The 17,382-nt window shown below is 40.8% G+C and overlaps 1 long non-coding RNA gene across 1 annotated transcript in view; it reads left to right on the forward strand.

Moving 5' to 3' along the window:
• Positions 1-4,882: 4,882 nt before the first annotated feature.
• The window catches only part of LOC148107968 (uncharacterized), a 32,745-nt gene continuing 20,245 nt past the window's right edge, over positions 4,883-17,382 (forward strand). The window contains exon 1 of the long non-coding RNA XR_015721397.1: positions 4,883-4,950. This is a non-coding gene — a long non-coding RNA (uncharacterized LOC148107968). The remainder of the gene's footprint in view (positions 4,951-17,382) is intronic.

Here is a 17,382-nt window from a genome sequence, read left to right on the forward strand (position 1 = left end):
CGGAATACTTGTCTTCCTCACCCATCTGATGGTCATTACTGCTTCCCACAGAGTTGGGTGGCCCTCCTGGACTTAGGCTCTGACACTGTCAACGGCTCAGAACAGGCATTCTGTGCCAATGTGAGTTTTGAAGTCACGATGTTTTGCTTTCCTCTTCAGAAGTGAAAGCCTGTGCAGTATTTCCTTTCTCCTTGCCTTTCTTCATGACTCATACAGTTTAGCTTCAATCATCTCCAGAAGCCCAAAACCCATTGGTTACCACATCTTAACCCTATTATCACTATAATCGTGTTCAATCTTCTAGTCCTCAAAGTATTCCAAAAAATTTTGGCCTTAATTCAGTAATCTTTCCTATGTTCTCAACCATCTCTCAGAATGACCCTAACACAAATATAGATGTTTCCTGCAGTTCTCATGAGTCAAAGCGGATTTTCATTTCATACTGCACGTACCTCATGGCCTATAGTTCTTCTGTTGCTGTTTTCAAGCTATGTATTTTTCTATCTCCACCAAAACTCACAGTTCTTGGCCATTACAACTTAACATTTGGTAGCCTCCCTTTTGCTTTTGTCTAGTAACCTTTTTAATTTATAGGTTTAGCATTTGACTCATTGCCTTCCTCTCTGTCACTAATTCCTTTCCAACTTGAGTGACTTCAAGACCCAAATGGATTATTTGTCAAGCCCTTGAGAGCCAGCCCTAGACTTCCTTACTTCTGATTTTCTTTTCCTCTACCCCACTTCAACCACCAACTCCTGCAAGCTCAGGTTTGATCTTTTCATCCATAGTAACTACATTCCAATGATAAATTATAAGCATCTCGTGTATAGCTACAAGCTCTTCCTCCAGAGGGCAGTTATGATGGTTGTTCTAGTCTGCCCGTTCCATGGAGCTAAGACTAATGAAGGATATGATTCGTGCTGGAGCCTGGAAGCCTGGAAACTAAAGGACTGTGCAGAGTTGTGATGGAGGTGGGACAAACAACCAGAAAAGAAAGTCTACATGGGTCTTGAAATAAATAGGTGCTCCAGAGTAGACATCAGGGTTTGGGATTAGGAAATCAGCAATCCAAAATGATACAAGCAAAGAGTAATAGATCTGATAGGAATAGGGAGATTCATAGTAGTGGCAAATAATCATCCAGAGGTCATTATCTCGGCTGGTTTCCATGGAGGATTTGATTTTTTTCAAGAGTCCTGTGTTGAGCAAATGCTATCAGGGTTATTCCAAAGATCAAATACAAGCATGTCGTGGATGCAGAGGAGCTTTCCAGTGAAAATGTCAGTTGTTACTACTATTCTTGATTTAAATGACCCATCTGGACATTATAGGAAGTACCGATATTGTGGGGCCCCTTCTTTCTTTTTAAACCCAGCAAATGTTTCTTTCCTTGTTTCTTCAGTGGTTAAGAGAATTATGCAGAAGCTGGCTGGGGTTGGTTAATTATTCAGATGTGCTTATTATACAAAAGCAGCATATTTGTTCTGTCCCTATTTGTGCATATATATTTATTTTTTATGAACCTCACTTCCCGTCAGCGAAGATGAGAGAATAGAATTAGCACATCTGTCCCATTTGTTGTGACAAAATATGAACTTAAGATCTGTATGCTGATTTAGGAAAGCATATTCCTAGGAGTACATGGTGAGTCTGATGGAATAAAATTTCAGTAATAAATACAGTTGTAGGACTCTGCATTGAAAAGCAGCACTAAAACCGAATGACATACAAAAGACTGTTCTGGGAGCTTTTTAAACAGAATTGGAACAGAAAGAGAGCCATCTCTAGAGAGGTGGGACACTGGGACAAATCATTTGTGAAAAGGGGGCGGGAAGAATTAGAACAAGGAGGAGGCTTCTCCCTGCCACTTTCCAAATTTGAGAATGCCAGCACCTTGAAGGAGTCATGAGAAAGATGCTGAAGAAAACAGGAAGAAGGAGGAAGCTAAAAAATGCATGCATTGCTTGATAGGCAAGAATTTTGTGTAACTGTGGAGATAGTAGGAGAGGAGACATGCTAAATGTGTTGGAGCTAATTATATTTGCTAATTGCATTTTCTTCTCTTGACGCTCTCTCACCCAAGTCGCAGAAGTGCCTAAGGACAGACACCACTGTTGCTTTTTTGAGACAGCCAGAGGAGGAGTGTCCAGAGCACATGCTGGGCTCCTTGCCACCTTATAGAGAACACATCTTCCTTGGAAGGCAGGTCCATTGGCCATATACCCCAAATTCCTTCTTGTAAGCTATAATTAGGAACAGGAGGATAGATGCCCTTTGAGATATTTTTCAACATAGCTGCTATGATTGTCCTCTCTGTGACATACACTAGACCTGCAATATGGATTCAGATAGGACACAAGTAGTATTAATTTTAATATCTGGACATTCAACTTTTGCTTTCATCTATTTATGGCAACTTATCTTCGTCTTCCGTTTTCAGTACCAATAGAACTATGGTTATTAAAGTCAATGTATTTGAATGAAGAAAACGAAATACTTATTTAAAAAAAAATAATGACCTATTCAGTATTAGGGCAGCCAGCAGATAGGCAAAATTTGTGAAGGTGGGCTTTCAAATAACTGAATCACTGTAAGGAAACACGATGGGGCAGAAAGAAGACAGGACAGAGAATCGAAACTTACGGATGCTCACCTTTGCTAATAATTATCTGTGCATTTTGGACAAGTGGTTTAATCTTGCTTACCTTCATTTTTTAAATATTGATAATAATTCCCAATTTATCTAATTTACAGGGTTTTTTGTTTTGTTTTTTTTGGTGAAGATTCAATGGAATAATGTATTTGGTAGTCTCTAAAAAAATATCCAGTGTTACAGCGGGGAAGTATTGTGCATACACCTTAAGAGGGCCTCTGCTGAGTCACGTTCTTAGGCTCCTCATCTGGGGCCCCTGGGTGGCTCAGTCATTAAGCGTCTGCCTTCGGTTCAGGGCGTGATCCCAGCGTTCTGGGATTGAGCCCCGCATTGGGCTCCCTGCTCCGCTGGGAGCCTGCTTCTTCCTCTCCCACTCCCCCTGCTTGTGTTCCCTCTCTCGCTGGCTGTCTCTGTCAAATAAATAAATAAAATCTTAAAATCTTAAAAAAAAAAAAAAAAAAAGTCTCCTCATCTGAGTGTGACCAGAACCTCTGACTTACTTGTCACAATAGAATACAAATGTCAGAGGTGATGGGGTGTTACTCCCTTGATTCCGTTTGGTTACATCAGTCTTAGACTGTTGGTGTTGAAGAAGCAAACAGCCCTATTGTGGACGGCCTATGGAGAAGGCCATGTGGCAGAGGACTGGGGGTAGTATCTAGGACCTGAGGTGGCCTCCAGCTGACAATTAAGAAACTGGGGCCCTGGGACAGTCAGCCACAGGGAACTTAATTCTGCTAACACCCTCAGTGAGCTTGGAAGCAGATTCTTTCCTTTGAGAAGTAATCACCCAGATGAGAACATAGTCTGACCAAGCCCCTGATTACAACCTGATGAGTCCCTAGGAGATTAAAAATATATATATATTACTTCTTCAGTTGTACCAGCCACACTTCAAGCTCATATGGTGCAGATAGAGAACTTGCTCAACATGGTACAAAGTTCTGTTGGTCAAGGCTCCTTGGGAGCTCCCTTAAGGAATAAGCCGAGTTTGAGACTTCCCCTACAAGTGAACCCTGGTTTGGCTGCTTCCCTTACTTGTTCCACTTCCCCTACTCTCTTACTTCCTCTACTCCTTGGCATATTTCCTTCATAACACTTTTGTACACGAGCCCTTGTTCCAGCTAAAACTCCAGAGAAATCTACCAGCAGAAATTTCAGTTTTTTATTTCTATCTCTGAATGCTAAATGCCAAAACTGACTTTCAGTACTACTGATGTTTTAAATCTTCATTCCTTCGTGGTATTCCCCTTTGATTGTTAAATGTGGAACTATCGTCTACTGTATTTGCAGTTTACAAAGCACTTTCCCCGACATTGTTTTGAAGAAACGGTATTTATAATTTTAGCATTTGTGTTGATTTATAGCGGGTGGTCAGTAACAAATAGCTATTGAGGTCCTTATTGTAAGGGTTAGAGAATTAAACCCCAACATGGTTGTAAGAATTCTAAGACCATATCTCAAACAAGTGGCATATTTGGAATTCATGGCTGGCTCTTTTGACCAAGAACTCAGTGCTCCTTCTAAACGATGCACTCACCTTAGAACTCAAGGCGTATATCAGATCTCACATACTGTGCGTGCATCCATAATGGACAACAGAGGGTGTGTTCTGTGAAGGGAGATGTGCAGGGGAACCGTGAGAAGTAGGTGGCTTCGAGATGACTTCGGTTCAAGTTGGCAAGTAGGCCTTCACATGCTTCCCTTTAAAATATCTGTGACTGTCTAGTGCCCTGATGTTCTGCATCTGCTTCAACCATGTAGTCCGACCGGTTTCTCTACCACTCATTCACAGAGCGACCTAGTAGGTCAAATGCACTCAACTGTCATCGCCGTCTTCCTCCTCCTCCTCACCATGAGTGGCAGCAACATCATCGTCATCATCCATTTACTGAACCAGGACATATGCTAAGATTTGGCAGTCATTAATTTGCTCAGTACTCATAACAAGCCTAGGAGCTGGTGCCATTATGATGATGCTCATTTTGTAAATGAGCAGAATGAGGCGAATGGCAAAGACCCATAGTAATTACATAGGGTACAACTTCCTTCCTTCCCACCACAATTCCCATTCAACACTGTTATCCCGACCAGGTGGGGAATAATGATTCTTAACCAGTCCTACTTGGGCTTGTTTCAGTCTGTGTCCTTTCTCCCCAGTAATGTTGTCAGTAGCAGTGGAGGAAATAAAGTAGGTTACTGAGAATAATGCCAATGTCTTTTCTCTCAGGTTTTCTGCCTTATGCTAACCTGGAAATTAAACACCCACAGATTCGGTTCCAATACTTAAAAAACAGGTAGGTATCATTTCCTTTGCATCACTTCCAAAGAGCTGTTAGTATTGTTTGAAAATAGAGCTAATTAATGCAATACAGCACTGTAATTAGATCCTCTTTGTCCTAGAAATTGGCCAGACATTGTAGATTTACCCAAGAGAAAGTTCTTCATGGCACTGGGAGAATAATGAGTCTCATTCCCTCTTAGCCTGAGCCCCATCTGAACTAGTGACCCCGGGGTGGATGGCTCAGAGGCCCATTACCAGCCCCCAGAGCCATCTATTGTGACAAGGGTGTTGATGGATCCAGCTTAATGCCACCCAGATATTATCTTTGAATCTTAAGCAAAAGACAAACTGCAGCTACAAGGCAGATATAAAAGTATCTTGCTGAGATTTGTAGAAAATGTTGTCATTTTAATTAACATTTCCAAACAATAATAATCATTATTTAGTGCTGCAAAGCCAGCCACACACCAAATGCTAAATTTCTGAGTATTTTAAAGCAGAAAAATGCTCTTCTGGGAAATGGAGAGAAAATTCGGTTTTCTGTTTCTAGATTGGGAATATCAGATCAAAGCATTCTTTTTCTCCTTTTAAATAAAAACTGTGTGACTTATTCTGAAATCATCCTTCCTTTGCTAATTTGCCCCCCTGACATATAGTACCTTTGCCAAAATTCTTACAATGGATTAAAATTGTACTTTTTGAAAATGAGCTTGAGATCTTGAGCTTTATGGGCTGCAAAAATACAAGGTAATTGGAGGTGCTTTGGAACTTTTATTCCTTCATGTTCCAACCAATTTCTACAAGAGATTAAATATTCTTTTCATGCAAAAGAATTCAGGGGCCATCCCACCACTTCCCTTCATCTGTCTCCCCATCCCCATAGTCTCTGAACCACTGACTTGTCTTGCAGATTGATCCCTTACCCCCTGCTGTCTCCCAAACAGAAACAATGCTTAGTCACAGAAGGCACAGTGCTCTGATCCTTCTTCTGGCTCTCCACAGCTAGTGTCTCTCTTGAACCTGGGTTCCTTTTTTTTTTTTTTTTTTTTTTTTTAATAACTTTTCCTTTTTGTCTGTGTTGCTTGACCTTCCCTGCTCAGCGATAGACCTCGATGCTGTCCATCTCCAGGCTCAACTCCACCGAGCCCATAAACTCATTCTGACTCAGGCAGAGCAATTTCAGATTAGCTGATGGGTCAAAATATTAATAACAGCTAGCATTTACTCTTCTCTTGATATGTGCCAGGCGATATACTCTATATCATTCATTCCATCCTTTCAGCAACCCTATGAAGCACTTACTGTTATCATTCTGATTTCACAGAGGAGGAGACTGAGGTAGAGAGAGGTGAAGCAACTTGCCCAGAGGAAATAACAGATTCAGGATCTGAACCCACACAGCCTGGCTGCACATCTGAGCCTCTGAACCTTTATTCTCCATTCCTTGTTCCCTTAGCCAGAGGCACGTGGACCTAGGCAAGGCTAGAATTTGCCTGGATCACTCTCCTGCCCAGGTCTTAGCATTTCATTAATTAAAACCCCTGGGTGGAGCCAACTTTTCTATCAGTGCCTTACTTTGTTCTCCAGCTCTTCATGGGAACTCCGAGTCTTGCCTTGGGTGCTGAATCTCAGCCATTGATAGCTCTTTAGAACCTCTTTCTGGTTCTCACCAGTCCTTCAGGCAAGGGGATTCCAGAGACATCCAACTGTCTCTCAGTGGCTGACCTGGATCTACTTCTAAACAGATGATACCTTGCCTCTTTGTATTTAATTTGGCAGTGTTTCCCTTGAATCATCCACTTTACTTCATTTCTACTACCTTCACATGCTTGCCTGGGCCACCATCTTCTCTTGCCAGATGAATGCAGTAGATTCCCCGTGGGGCTCCCAGCTTAGAGTCTTGGCCTCTCCAACCCATTTTCCCTGGTCAGCCAGGGAAATCTATTGACTATGAAAACCTGGTCATTTTCATGATTCACATCTTAATAGCTAGCTACCCATTACTCTTGGGATCAAGCCCTAACTCTCTGATGCAGGCTTTGCCTGACGGGACCTCACCTTTACCTGGTGCTCATCCTCAGTGCACTCTCTCCATTTGCCATGCTTTCTCCTACTACAGGTTTTTGCACAAATTCCTTCTGCCTTGGAGCAATCTTCCTCTTGTCTCCACATAAATCACCAACTCATCCTTCAGGTCTTTGCTTACAGTTTTCTTCCCTACGGAATTCTCCCCTGTTCTTGCAGATCAGATCAAGCCTCTTTTTATAAACTGTCCTAGCACCTCCCTTCTGGGTGCTTAATATACATTGTGCATGTCGTGTGTGCCAGATACTTATCAGTTGTAATTTGTTACCACATGATAGGACCCAATAGCATTGAGGCCAGATTTATCTGGTTCACAGCTGTGTTCTGAGGTATGCACAGATCACTACGTTCTCACAGCATATATTAGGTGATGAATGAAGGAATAAACTAATGAACAGAATGCCACATGGAACTTCCATTAGCAGATCGGGAGACTTCCTAAAAGATAGCATTTATTGGGCACCTACTATATGTTAAACCTAGTCGTGGACTTATATATTTTATCTCATTTTATAGTCACAACCACCTTGTAAGGTAGCTTCTGATATTAACCTCATTTTACAGATGAGTAAACTAAGACTTTCAACTGATAGACCAAATCTCTACATATATATTATATAATCTTTGTATGTATGTATATGGACACATACACGTGTGTATACACACACAAGAGCAAAAAGCTATTTGTATGTGTATATTTACTCTATACATATGCACACATATATATACACACATGCACACACACACGTAGGAGAGAGAGACACCCATCTACCAAGTGTATTATCAGAAATGTAGGCCCTACGAACAGGTTTCTTTTCCTTATAATTGCAGGCCTCTCCATTCCTAGCTCTAGCACACTTACACACCTGTACCGTATTCCCAGCTTCTACCCTGATTTATGATACCTCTGATTCTGTGGCCAATGTCAGGATTGGCGTGAGGATAAGAAAAGAACTATGTTCAAAGAGGACTTCACTCTCTTGTGCACCTATGGAAGGGTCCCTCTCAGCCATGTGTTCCCCTTACTCTCTTGCAGATCAGCCATGGGGTGTGGGGTGGGCAACAGGAGGACATGGAGGGAGAAAACAAAAATGGGCTTTTGTTTTTCTCTGGAGGCAAAAATTCCCTTTATTTTCAACAAGTTCCCTTTGGAGACCTGTCACATGACTTCCCACCTCTTCCTTAGGCCCATTGAGTGAATGTTCTTTGGTGTGCTGGACATTCTGTGTGGGATTAGCTCTTTAAATGATCAAAGTATATTTGGCATGCTGTGTGACTGAGGTGAAGAGGGCAGGAATGGGGCCTATATTTTACAAAATATTTCTCTATTGATGAATTCAGGATTTTATATGAAAAAACACTTGGTTCTTAAGATTTTTCAGTGAAAATTAAAAGCAGCTTGTCTATCATAAGTGAAAACATTTAGAATTTATTTGATAAATGCAGCATTTGAAAGAAAAGATGTTTATTTTTAATACACATTTGCTAATTATGAGAATCGCCAAATGAGGAAGCCGTAGAACTGTTTTTGTTGTGTTGTTTTGTCTTTTCTTACTCCCTGGGTTAATTAAGTTTTAAAATCCATAATTTGGAAATTATCAGACCATGGCATGGATGCTGGAATCCTCCAACATATTTTTAAAGCACACATTTGATTAATTGGGGAAAGTTAAGCTCAGGCCAGCCCATTTTGTTACGGCTTCAAGCTTCCTACCTTGTATTTGTTTTTACCAAATAAATTGTTGGGTTTGGGTTCTTCCCCACTGTGAGCCATATTTTCATTTTTGACACCAGCTAACTCAGTCACTGGATAATGCCTTCAAGAATTATCTTGACAAGACGCACTGAAATCAGGATGACAGCCAGGTAGATGTGTTGTGCAATTAAATGATATCTAACAAAGGACCAGTGGCTTCTCTACATCTAAGAATGATTGGACAACCATGCTTATGTTTGATCATTCATCTCTGCTGAAGTTGGGGTGACTGGCTCAGCCTGATCAGTGTGGTATCATGTAACTTTTACCATTCTTTAATGAAATGCTTTCTAAGGTGGATTGTCAGGTTCTTGACAGATTATGTGTTTAGCAGTCTACAGAATTTCATTCATTAAGGTGTTAGAAGGAATTCTCTGTTTAGTGAAACAAGATACATGCCTGTTAATGTTAGCTCTTCATAGGAAACATCAGCACATGCATTATAATTTCTTTAAACCTCTCAAGGTGATTTGAATATGCAATTTTGTATTTTCCACAATATGCCATTAAGCTGGTGTAGGTAGGAAGGAGGATGCCTTTGTTAACACAATCAATTGGAAGATGTATAAAGAGGAGGGACAGAATTAGTTTATACTAATCATGACTCCTTGATAATAGACTTGTCTCCATGTAGTTAGAGAAAGATTCCTCTTCAAAACCAATTCTTCCAGGATAATAAAAACAACATTTCAAAAGCACATAGAGGAGTTCTTGCAAGAAGGTAAAATAATGAATTATTAAAAGTACTGCAGCTTCTTGATAAAAATTTTATGATAACTGTAGAGTGTTCGTCTAACCTTGCCTTTTAGCAACATGGAAACATGAACTCTGCTTATTTCAAGTTGTAAATTGGTTTCCTCTTATTGTCTCATTTAAACCATCTTTTCCAGAATAGACCCGGAGGTGCCAAATGACTCCAAATTATAAGCTACAAGGTTTTTTTTTTCCTCCTCCAGAATTATTGTACCCATTATATTAACACCTTCCACTTTGTTGTAAAGCTCCTTGCTTTTACAGAGGCCATTACGCTTCTCCAAAACAATGTGCCAACAGATTATATGCATTAGTGAAGAGAAGGAGAGTCTGAGTGCTGCGCGTAATCTTAACTGGGAAACATCTACAAGTACAGTATTGAGAATGCACCAAGGAAGGAAAACAGAGTAAAATAAAAATTTCATATTGGCATCTGCATTCATTATAGAACTGACAGAGGTGCTTGGTGAACTTAAAGAATGCTTACATTGTCCTTTTCTGTCTTTGGGTTCCATAGTTGCGGACTGTCTATCACAGACATATAGAGAAGGTGGGGCGAAAGAGAGGAACAGACTTCCTTTGGGTCCTTTTAGATGCAGGTACCACAAAGCAACCATTTTTATATCAGTTTTGCACTGAGTACGATCTTCAGATATGGTGGCTACCGATTGCAAATGTGTCTCTTATAGATGATTTATTCCAGAGGAAGTGCAACCTGACTTCATAGGGAGGAAAATGCCCCCAACTCATTACATTGTCAGTAGGTACTGCTGGCACCCAACATCCAAGGACCATGTTTTTTTGGAAATAAACAAACTGGAAAGCATTTCCCTGAGGCACAAAGTAATGAACAAAGCCCAGTTTGCATAGACAGGAGACCACATCATTATCATCACTTATTATTGAATTTAAGTAAATTATTTTCCTTTTTTATAACCTCTACCATCTTTCTACAGAAACTGAAATTTAGATGATTTGATCTAAAAGAAAATGATTTAAGATAGGTGAACAGCCTAGTATAGTGCCTATCTCAAAGATGATTCTCAGTAAATAGTAAATTCACTTCGAATTTATATGTCTCTCGGGATCAGTTCTGCACCCTAGAAGAGTGGCCCACGTTAACTTTACCTCTGGGATTATGCTGATGGGGTCAGAATGGCCACTAATTCTTCATTTGAGTATGCTGAAATTTTAAGGATCAGGATAAGCTGAGATTGTTCACCATGTAGAAAACATGGGTATGTTAAAGCAAGCTAGGTAAAGCATATTATTTCACAGAATTTACTCAATAGAAACCCACGGTCTTGTAGTAACCGTCAGCTGAGTTCTACACAGCCAAAGGATGTATATACATATGTACACATTTACTTGAGGAGAGAGATGTTTTGTTAGGAATAATTAAACCCATAGTTGGTAATGAATATCCAAACGGTTGACCCTAGGGGTGCCGGGATGGCTCAGTTGGTTAAGAGTCTGACTCTTGATTTTGCTCAGGTCATGATCTCAGGGTTCTGAGATGGAGCCCCACATCGGGCTCTGTGCTGGACATGGAGCCTGCTTAAGATTCTCTCTCCCCTCCCCCAAAACAGACAAATAAACCAAAAATATAGCTGACCTTGTTGTGTATACACTGGGATCCAGTGGTGGTTCCTACATCTTCCCTGTGAGGAAATGATAATAAGTGTTCTCTACTAGGACTCAAACAAGAGTCTGTCATGCTTGGTTCTAGGCACTAATCTGAAAGTAACAGTGAGGCCCTTTTTTCTAAGATGGCCATCTCCAAGCACAGTTAGCATGAACTTCCATAGTGCTTGCTACATACAGGCACTTTCTAAGTGTTTTATATTCAATCTTCATTTAATTATCACACATGAACAACTAGGAGATAATTTCCTTCTAAGGAAAAGGGACAGATTACTGTTTGTTGACAAGAACTTAGTGTCTTCAACTTCCGCTTCTCAGTCATCTTCTCTAATACAACAGTTACAGGAAGGCATGCCTGGGATGATCCAGAGTTTGTACTTCCTGTTTCAGTGTCATTGGTCATGCTGCTTCCTTTTTCTCTCCAGTCTCAACAATAAATTATGTCATCCCCTGCTTATGGGATCTGTATTTATCTCCGGCTTGCCATGCCCTACCTTCTTGAGGACCTGAAGATAGCTGCCTCCTTGGCCTTCTTTGCCCTGCCAGAGCCTTCTTTGCTTTGGCAAATACCCTCTACCTTAACCAGACCTCAGGAGTATAGGGAGCAATAAGATGGCGAACAGCTTGTGTTTCCAACAGCTTGTGTTGTGGGATAGTTACTTTTTCTTGAGAATCTAAACTTAAAAAGTAGTTCCTTTTATTCGATTTCATCATATTACCTGTGTAAAACCTATGGATACCCCCCATATGGTATCGAGGATATTGAAACTTAATGAGTTTGTGTTCAACAGCATGTACGTAACTATGTTTCAGATAAGGGCGGCATCCAATTAGTGGGTTGTGAAATCTATTTAATGGTTCAAAAGAAGCATTTGAAAGTGAAGTAGAATAGAGAATATTAGAGTGTGTTGCACATATAAGGCTACATGTTACCTTGAGAAAGTTTAGTTTTAAGTGTGTGTGTGTGTGTGTGTGTGTGTGTGTGTGTGTGTGGTGTAGGTATGGGATGGAGTAGCTAGTCTCCAAAATGGTCCCACATGATCACTGCCTCCTGGTATTCATATCCCAGGGAACTGTACGTTCCCTCCCATATTCCTTCATGGCTGGTTTGTGTCATCAACGGGATATTACCAGAGTAATGGTGCATGACTTCTGAGGCTAGGTCATAAAGAACCTTGCAGGGTCTGCCAAGGATTTGGATTGTTTTCTCTGTGTGATGCCATTGCCATATCATGAGGACGCTCAAGCAGCTGTGTGGAGAAACCCCTGTGAGATTGAATGGAGCCTCCCATCAAAAGCTGGCACCAACTTGCCAGCCATGTTAATGGACCACCTTGGAAGTAGACCCTCCAACTGCATGTAAGCCTTCAAATGATCAGAGCCCCAGCCTAGACTTGACTAAAACCTTGTGGGAGACCTGATGCCAGAATCACCCAGCTAAGCTCGTCCCAAATACCTGACCCACAGAAATTGAGAGAGATCATGTTCATTATTGTTTTAAGCTACTTAGTTTTGAAGTGATTTTTTTTGTGTGAAACAGTGGATTATTACATATATTCACATGTAGGGACGTGTGTGTGCACGCACACACACACACACAAGTATGTAGAGAGAAGAATTTTAAACCTGTTGTGATATAAAATGTATTTCTTACTACTTATTATGGTAAAAAAATATGTATATTTTTTAAAATACCCCTGTAGAGGAACAGGAAATCTTACTGTTGGTGGGAACGTAAAATGGCACAGCCACTTCGGAAGATAAGTTGGGGGTTTCTTACAAAACTAAGCACACTCTTACCATATACTCCAGCAACAGCGTTCCTTGGTATTTCTGTGAGAGAAGTGAAAATGGACGTCCACAGAGAAATCTGCACGTACAGCTTTACTCATAATTGCCCAAACTGGGAAGGAACCAAGATATCCTTCCGTGGGTGAAAGGATAAACTAGTACATCTAGAAGGTGGCATTTTATTCACTAAAAGATAAGGCCTTTCTCTCTCTCTCAAATAAATAAAATCTTTAAAAAAAATAAAAAGAAGGTATCGAGCCATGCAAAGACATGGTGGATACGTAAATGCATGTTACTAAGTTACACAGTGACAACTACATGACTGGCAAGGCCATGGAGACAAAAAAGATGAGTGGCTGACTGGAGGGATGGAGGGACGAACAGGTGTCTGGGTATACACTCGATCAGACCCAGAATGTACACGCCCAGGAGTGAACCCGGAGGGAACCCATAGCCGTTGGGTGTTGACGCACCACCGTGGGTTCAGCAGTTGTAACAAACGCTCCGCTCTGACGAGGATCCTGATACAGTGAGGGCGGCTGTGCATGGAGGGAGGGGGCATCTGGGAAACTCTGGACCTTCCTCTCAGATTTGCTGTGAATCTTGCACTACTCTAATACAATAAAACCTTGTAGAAATACTAGCATATATTAGGAATGAAAAGGGAGAACAGAAATACGGGAAGCCCTCCAGCGTGCCTGTTACTGTGCAAAATGAGGATGTTTGTCAAAGGCGATGGATACTCTCTGCTTTCGAACCATATTAACTTTCCTAAAGATATTTGGGTGTCTGTCTTAGGACTCACTGCTGCTGCAATCTCGTTGAAACCCATAGGTTTTTCTTTTTTATAACCTTGACTTCTGGTCTAGCTACCATTTCAATATTATGGCGCTCCTTTTAGCTTTATGTTGTCATCATTGTAGACCTTTTTTTTAAACAATAAGACATTCTTGTAAGCACTGTTGGACTGATTAATAATCAGTAGGGGGGTGGCGTCTGTGTGGCTCAGTTGGTTAAGTGTCTGCCTTAGGCTCAGGTCATGATCCTGGCGTCCTGGGATCAAGTCCCACATTGGGCCCCTTGCACAGCAGGGAGCCTGCTTCTCCCTCTCCTCCCCACTCATGCTCACTCTAATAAATAAATAAAATCTTAAAAAAAATAATCAGTGGGGGATGGCTATGTTCACAATGCACAGTTTCCTAAAAAATGTTGTGTTCTATGGAGTTTCACTTTAAAATATCACATCAACATTTAAAAATCTGAATCTTTGTTGGAACGACACAGACAATTTCAGAAAACAGTATGTTGGGGGTCACTTTAACGAAGCCCTTCTCTTACTCCGAATGTAAAATTTTTTGTCTTGCTGTGTTCTGTGGTGAGGAAGTTGGTGAAGAAATGTAAGGAATTATATTCAGGGTTAATGGTTATGTGGAAGAAACGTAATGACTTTTTTGTGGGGGATCATTCTGCTAGCAGGAGTCACTGTGTATAGTTCTCTGGGAGAGTTCTGTTTTTCAGTTTTCGTTTTGTGTGTTTTCTTTTGCACTTTATATCTTGTATTTATTCCTAAACACATTATGTACATTTTTTTTAAGAAAAGAAATTCATTAAAAAAATAGAGGAAGAAAAAAAAAGTGTGTATATATAGATAATTGCATGATACACTGTAATCAATGTTCGGGTCCTCAAAAGGTCTTGCTGCTGTCAGGTGTTACTCACTACATCCATCACAACTGTATTAAGCACATTTCATATGTAAATAAAATAAATAAAATAATAAAATAAAATAAATAGAATAAAATAAAATAAAATCCCATAGTAACTGGCTGGCTTTGCCAAGGTGACAAAGCACTGTCAGGTCAGCTTCCATTTCTTCCATCGCCTTTACTCTTAGTAAAGACATCAGTGGACCAGTTCAATACTAACAAAGCCTGCGCCCCAGCACTTCCCATCTTTGCCCTGACATGGAGAGCTGCCATGACTGGTTACGCACAGTGATTCTCAAACCTGGCTGCACATGAGAATGTTGGTGACTGGGCTCCATGCCCAGAGATTCTAATTCGATATATTTTTCACTGCTATTTTTTAAAAGCCACCCAGGTGATTTTGGTGTATGATCAAGCTTGAGGAACAACGTTGTAGAGTCAGTTATCTGGCAAATTTGAAAATAACCTTTATGGTAGCTAGCACATGGCGATCTTTCTAAACAAACCGTATGTCTAATTGTGTATCTCCACATCCCTGGCTCTTCCCTAGAGGATGAAGTTCAAGTTGTTATTTCTCCAGCCTCACTACCTGATAGCTTGGTCCATTTGATTTATATTCCAGGCATACAGAACTGATGGTAGATTCCCAGTTATATTCTTGTAAGTCATGCTTCTGTGCCTTTCCCCACCTAAAATACTCTTTGTCTTCCTACCCTCTTGTTTCTCATATATATCCCATCAAATCCCATTTCAGACGTCCCCTTGCTGGAAACCTATTCATGACGCTCCCTATGGCACACCCTCCTCAGTAACTTTAATCCTCATGCAGTTTTAGACATATATATATATATATCTTCTTCGATGTAATTTATTTGCTTCTGCAACTATCCTAGGTTGTAAGTTCCTTGAAGGTAGGAAGACCAAGGGCCTTTTGTCTGTGTCCATGCATGAATGTGCGCATACATTGTAGGTACTCGATCTGTATTTGTGAACCGAGCTAGATTCCCTTTCTCCCACGTTTCGTTGTAAAGAAAGAAAAAGGCGCTATTCAAACAGATTGGTGCCTCCTGCTACCTAAACTGACTCTTTGGCACCACAAATTAAACCCATTGCAAAAAATCCAAGGCCTGTCTTTTGCTTTTAACCTACTCACATTTCTCTTCATTCACTTCAAAGGTAAGTATCTTGAAAGGACATTGTGTTGGGGACAGAGACGAGACAAAGGCAATCACGTTCTCTTGCTTTTAAGGAGACGCTCCACAGTTACAAGAGGGGGGTAAATGATTGCTCTATATGCAATGGAAAGACTTGTGAAGAATAGGAGAGATTCCAAATAGAGTTTAATATCGCTATGCAGACTTCAAGTTTGGCTACCCATTAAAAAGCCTTTGAAATTCTAATTACGTATTAGTTACTCTGCAGGGAACTTTATGACGAGACAAAGTTTTCCTCCATAAAGGACTGCCGCCAGACTCCACAGACCAACATGATTCTGTTATTGTTCTTGTGGTTTTTCTCTCTTCCCACTCACGTATTTTTTTTCCCTTCCTCCTTCTTTCCTTACTTCCCTCTCTTTCTTTTTAATATCCCTCATTCTGTTATTCTTTCTTTGTCTAAATATGAAGAACATCCATACATTTTTTTACTGATTGATTTCTCACAACACTACATGCCATCACCGTATGCACCAGTAAGTCAAAGATAAAGAAGTCCTAGCCCCTGCCTCAGGGAAATCCAAGCTTTACGAGGCAGACAGACCAAAAATACAACTTTCTTGTAAGGTAGGTGTTAAAACAGTCGCATCGCCAGGTACTATGAGAACACAGAAAAGCAAACAGAGTGCCTTCTAAAGTATAAAATGTCTTTCAAAGGTCAAACCAAAGAACAAGCAAAATCATTTTGAGCTGCAGCCACGTACAAGCTTCTTGCTAAGCATTGCTTTCCTCATACATGAACTCATACGATCCTGATAATTAACTAGCCAAGGTGAGGACTGTGACTATGACCATTTACTTAGATCTGAAAACTCAACTTCAAAAAAGTTGCGTGACTTTTCAAGGGCACACCTCCAGTAACAGAGGAAGTCTTACCTTAGATAGTGTTATAAATATAATTATTATTTGCAGCTTGGAGGTACTCCATGCCACTGGGATAGAAGATAAAGGTGTAAATTGGTAGCTAAATTTATGGAGAGTTAAATGCGTGCTAAGCGCTGTTCTAGTGGTTTGTGATATTAACTCATCAATAGTCACATGAGGTAGGTGCGACTGTTACCGATTTCAAAGGGCAGCACACGGAGCCATGAAGAGGCGAAGGTCGTAAAGGTACTTAGTGGTCACTGGACATTGGACCAGCCATTCCTGAGCTGGCAACCCAAAACAGACATAAGCACAAGGAAGGATGTGAACTGTGAGTTCTAGGTGCCGAATGGGTGGCACAGAGGACACAGGCTTTTAACTCGAAAGCTATCCATGGCAGCCAGCTCTTCCTGCTTCCACTAGTCTGGCCTGTTAAGGAAGCAGCAGCATGGTGCAATGCAGATGCCTGGGCTCTGAAGTCAGCACAGGGTTTCAGTCCTGCCTTTGCTCATGCTTGTGTGATCCTGGGCAAATGACTTAAATTGTGAAGCCTCAAATTCCTCATCTCTCATTTAATAAGAGTCGTAAACATTCCAAGTGATTCTTCTGCGGCCAATTGGATCGTTGGTTCA

This window comes from Ursus americanus, chromosome 23, assembly GCF_024610735.1.
Source record: "Ursus americanus isolate L20-20 chromosome 23, mUrsAme1.1.p, whole genome shotgun sequence".
Classification (NCBI taxonomy): Eukaryota; Metazoa; Chordata; class Mammalia; order Carnivora; family Ursidae; genus Ursus; species Ursus americanus.